The following is a 6000-nucleotide window of genomic DNA, read 5'->3' on the forward strand; positions in this document are numbered from 1 at the left end:
ATTTTCATACCCATTTTTCATAATATTAACAATTGACTTGTTTACTGTAAACTCAGAGGAAGGAGTGTGGTCATAATAGTCCAAGGTCTGCTGTTCAATTTTCCCAGAAAATTGTAAATAAATTATGGCAATAGTAATGAAACATATAAACTAGGTAACATTCTTAGCACTTGGCATACGCTCTTATTCAAGTACTCCATTTCAGACTCTTTTGTTGACCATGATGGCTACTCAATTTCTTCTAAGTGATTCCTGCCCACAGTAGTAGATATAATGGTCATCTGAGTTAAATTCACCCATTCCAGTCCATTTTAGTTCACTGATTCCAAGAATGTCGATGTTCACTCTTGCTATCTCCTGTTTGACCACTTCCAGTTTGCCTTGATTCATGGACCTAACATTCCAGGTTCCTATGCAATATTGCTCTTTACAGCACCAGACCTTGCTTCTATCACCAGTCACATCCACAACTGGGTATTGTTTTTGCTTTGGTTCCACCCCTTCATTCTTTCTGGTGTTATTTCTCCACTGATCTCCAGCAGCATGTCGGGCACCTACCAACCTGGGGAGTTCCTCATTCAGTATCCTATCATTTTGCCTTTTCATACTGTTCGTGGGGTTCTCAAGACAAAAATACTGAAGTGGTTTGCCATTCCCTTCTCCAGTTGACCACATGCTGTCAGACCTCTCCACCATGACCTGCCCGTCTTGGGATGCATACTCCCTGGAAGGAAAGTTACGACCAACCTAGATAGCATATTAAAAAAGCAGAGACATTACTTTGCCAACAAAGGTTCATCTAGTCAAGGCCATGGTTTTTCCAGTGGTCATGTATGGATGTGAGAGTTGAACTCTGAAGAAAGCTGAGCACCGAAGAATTGATGCTTTTGGACTGTGGTGTTGGAGAAGACACTTGAGAGCCCCTTGGACTGCAAGGAGATCCAACCAGTCCATTCTAAAGGAGATCAGTCCTGGGTGTTCATTGGAAGGACTGATGCTAAAGCTGAAACTCCAATACTTTGACCACCTCATGCGAAGTGTTGACGCATTGGAAAAAACTCTGATGCTGGGAGGGATTGGGGGCAGGAGGAGAAAGGGACGACAGAGAATGAGATGGCTGGATGGCATTACTGACTCGATGGACCTGAGTTAGAGTGAACTTTGGGAGTTGGTGATGGACAGGGAGGCCTGGTGTGCTGCAATTCATGGGGTCGCAAAGAGTCGGACACGACTGAGCGACTGAACTGAACTTATTCAATCCTCTCAATAACTTTCAATTGAAGAGGAAACTGAAGCATAATGTAATTAATAATATGCCACTACCTACTCCAATATTCTTTCCTGGAGAATTCCATGGAGAGGAGCCTAGCGGGCTACAGTTCATCAGGTCATAAAGAGTTGGAAATGACTGACAGACTAACAATTTCAAAGCCACAAAGCAGTAAATCCAGCAAGTCAAATCTAACAGACTGGTACCATGTCCTCAACCTTTAATCACTGTTCTATTCTGTCAGGTAAGACCCTTCCTTCTTTCACCTTATCCTAGTTCAAAAATTCTAAAGTTAGCTCATTGGCCCTTTTCAGACTCTGCACTCTGTAATATCTTCATTGCAATGGAATATAGAAATGCACTTAAAGCTTTAAGATGGCTTCCATGAAGATATAACAACTCAATTATGTTTCTTTGAACACTACTCCCATGAACTGAACTGTGAAAATATTTAGAAACATTTTCATGTCATATCTTCCTATATAATTAAAGCTCATGGAAGTATTATAAGAAAGGAAAGTTTACAATTTTGTGTAACCCAGTTGTTCACATTTCATTCAAAAAGATACTACTCTCTGCTTTTTTGTAGAACACTTCATAAGCTCTGGAGAAACTGATTTTCCCAGAAACAACAGTTGAGAAACAAATCTGGTTATGGTTGTTGTTGTTCAGTTGCTAAGTCGTGTCTGACTGTGACCTCACGGACTGAAGTAATCCAGGCTTCCCTGTCCTTCCTTATCTCCCAGAATTTGCTCAGATTTATGTCCACTGGGTCGGTGATGCTATCTAACCATCTCATCTTCTGACCCCTCTTCTTCTTTTGCCTTCAGTCTTTCCCAGAATCAGGGTATTTTCAAATGAGTCAGCTCTTCACATCAGGTGGCCAGAATATTTCCAAGTGGCCTCTGGAAATAGATTAAGGCAGAGCCACCTAAGGTATCATATGCTGAAGTCAACGTACTTAGAAGTGATTGATATAGAATTTCTCCTTCTTTGTCTGAATCATACCTCATGCATTGATACTATTTTAAACATTTCCCCTTAACTATTTTATTTGCCCAGACCCCTTGCTTTAATTGGAAATATTTAGGTGCTTACTTTTAGCCCCTGCTGTGTTTCATTCCATTTGCAAAGGGAAAGCCATTAAGAGCCAGAAAGCACTTTGCTTTAACACCATCTGTGTTGCTGGTTGCTTTTATCTGTAGCAATACCAGCTGTAGAAGGGAATCAAGGAATACAACAAAAAAGGTCGTTTGACCCTGGATCCTTTCTTCCAACTACAAATGCCGAACACAACTGAACTTAAGGGTTAGAACAACAATTTGCAGTTTTTATTTTACTATAGTTTATCACTCCAAATTATCTAAAGTGGGGAGCTCCTGTGAATGTTTTGTTTGTTTGTTTTTATCTTTGTCTGGAAATTTTTATCTTCCAAAAGCAAGTTTTAAGAATACTAGCAATTCGTTGTTGCATTGGAAATCTAAATATTACTGTACAGTGACTGAAATGATAGCATTTGGTATGTGGAAATAAACAAAGCTCACCCAAATGAGGACAAACAAAGGGTGTTCATTCAGAGCTTGCTATTGTTATGCCCTGAGTCCGGTTCCCCCATACTGGTAGAATAAGACACTCGCAGCAATGCAAAAGCAAGAATGGGGTTTATTTCTAGCTCGAGCTAGGGCTTATGCCTCCTCCAGAGCAGTGGAGTGTGGACAAGAGCCCCGAGCCCAGGTCACAGCGGTTTTTATAGTCTTAGATTACATAAGCACCTATATTTGTTCAAAAGATCAAGCTGGCAGAAGCTCATTGGCCAGTTTATGCGCGCGTGGGGTTTTTCTGGGGGATTTCCCTTTTTCCTCTGGCCTGATTTTTGGAGCCGGCAGGACTTTTCTAGGGAGGAGTTTCTTAATTTTGGCGCTGGCAGGATCTTCTTAGGGAGGAGTTTCTGTGAACTTAGCCTCCACCATGTCTCCAGGAAATCGAAACTTAGGCCTAAGCAAGGTCTCAGGCCTATCCTGGCTACTCAGATGTTAGGGCTCCTAACACTATGGCAAAGGATTCAGTTACCATTAACTGTTTCAGTAAGGACTCAAAGTAAGGCAGAATAGAAAAGCTTTATAGTATAAAAAGAGAAGACTTCAGGTAGGCTCTGATTAGAGGTTGTTGGCATGGCAAAGGAGAGGTGAGCTAACTAGAAGTGGGATATGCTATGTAATTGGGTTGGAGAGCACATTTTACTTTCTCTGGTTGATCCTAAATTGGATAAAGGTGGAAGCGGGAAAAATAGGGAAGCTAGAAGTCAGTGACCTAGCCCTAAGCATTCTGAGATGATCGCTACAGAGCTTGTAGGTCCAAGTTCTATTAGCATAAGTTTATGGTCTAACCATTTTCCATTCTGTTCAGTATCTCAATCACAAACACCTTGATTAGCATATTGATTCTGTTTCTTGTAAACTGTATTATCTTGGGCAAGATATTGCTCTCCAAACTTTAGTTTCATTCACATTTGAAATTAAGAAGGTGTTACTTTATAGGGTTATTATGAGGGAAAAAGGAAATTTTTTAAAAATCGCTATATGCTTCGAGCAGTAATCATTTAGTACATAAAAACTCTCATTGCTGTTACCATACTAAAGTGTCCTTTTAAAAATTCATTTTGAGTAATATCAGTAAGACAATTTTCTTTTATAAGTATTTGCACTTGAAAGCAGGAGGTTGTTGTCTCTAAAGTATTAACAAAATTGAGGATATTGATAATGTAACCTTGAACATCCTTTCTTGCCCAACCTTTTCATATCTCTTCTCTGAACCTCTCATTCCTGAACCTATCAGAAATGAAACCACCTCTCCTTTCTTTGAGGAATTTCAGTGAAACTCCTACATCTTCCTAATTTAATTCTAGTTGTTTGGCTTACATTCTACTCATTAAGCTTTTCACAAAGAACCTCATAATGTAAAGAACTCTGTTTTATTAATACATTATGTATATTATGATTCTTATTTATTAATAAGCTATAGTTTATTCTTCTGTGACTTTACTAATGCCTGATTATGAAAGTTATAAAATAAATAATGTCAAGTTGTACTGATATTGTACTATAAATAATTTTCCTTGCCATGGAAACCATGTGCCCATGTGCTATGATTATATTGATTTATTCATGGTTCAAATACTCTTACTCAATGTAAGAGTATCAAGTGTCAAGTTAAATAATTTTTTCTTTTTACATTCCCCTAATATTAATAGATTTTAGCATATTCTCATTTTTTTTCAAACTCTCAATTGTACTGAGTTTTCTACAGAGTATTATTTTCCCATTCAAACCTTCTCTCCCTGAATCCTCTATCCTGTGCCAGTTCTGGGCTTTGAAGTTTAAGACTAGTCGTCACCTTTGGATAACTCTCTTCTCACTGTTCTCCTTTGAGGTGTTTTTGCTGCTTTCTGTTATACCTTCTTCCTTGGCTTGTATCCAAGTGTATAAGAAAAGGTTTACAGGAGTGGCTTTCAGTTTTTCACCACTGAGTATGATGTTAGCTCTGGGTTTGCCATATATGGCCTTAATTATGTTGATGTATATTCCTCCTGTACCAATTTTATTGAGAGGTGTTTTGTTGTTGTTTTGTTTTCCTCATAAATGGCTGTTGAATCTTGTAAAATGCTTTTTGTGCATCAGTCACAAATGCTTTTATCTTTTATTTTGTTGAGTATATTTGCATACGTGTTCATCAGAGGGACTGAGCTATGATTTTCTTTCTGGGTAATGTCCTTATCTGGTTTTGGTATCAGGGTAATGCTGGCCTCATAAAATGAGTTTGGAAGAGTTCCTTGCTATTTTATCCTTTGCAATCCTTTATAATAGTTTGAAAAAATAGGTGTTAAATCTCTAAATTTTTGTTAGAATTCACTAGTGAAGTCATCTGGTCCTAGGTTTTTATTTTTTGGGAGCTTTTGATTACTGTTTCAATATAGTTACTAGTGATTAGCCTATTCAGATTTTCTATTCCTTCATGATTTGGTTCTGGAAAGTTTCATGATTCTAAGAATTTATCCATTTCTTTTCACTTGTCCAAATTCTTAGGATATAGTTGTTCATAATATTCTCTTATAATCCTTTGTATTTCTGTGGTGTTCATTGCTATTTCTCCCCTTTTGTTTCTTATTTGATCAGAACCCTTTCTCTTTTTAGTGAATCTAGCTAAAGGTTTGAAAGGATGCCCATTCTCCCCACTCTTATTTAACATACTAAGGAAACTCAGCCAGAGAAATGAGAAAAGAAAAAGAAACAAAAGGTATTTCAATTGGAAAAGAAGAATTAAAATTTTACTATTTGTGGAAGGCATAATATTATACATAGAAAACCCTAATGATGCCATCAAAAGACTATTAGAAATAATAAACAAATATAGTGAAGTTTCAGGATGCAAAATCAATATACAAAAATCTATTGCATTTCTATACACTAGCAGAAAGAAAAATTAAAACAATCCAATTACAATCACAATAAAGGAATAAAATACCTAGTAATAAATTTAACCAAGTAAATAAAAAACCTATATACTGAAAACTGTAAGACATTGTTGAAATAAATCGAAGATGGCACAAAGAAATAGAAATATATTCCATGTTCATGAATTGGAAGAATTAACATTATTAAAATGTGCATATTACCTAAAGCAGTCTTTAGATTCAGTGTTGCTGCTGCTGCTAAGTCACTTCAGTCGTGTCT

This window comes from Moschus berezovskii, chromosome 11, assembly GCF_049115385.1.
Source record: "Moschus berezovskii isolate FMDL1 chromosome 11, NW_MosBer_1.0, whole genome shotgun sequence".
In the NCBI taxonomy this organism is placed as follows: Eukaryota; Metazoa; Chordata; class Mammalia; order Artiodactyla; family Moschidae; genus Moschus; species Moschus berezovskii.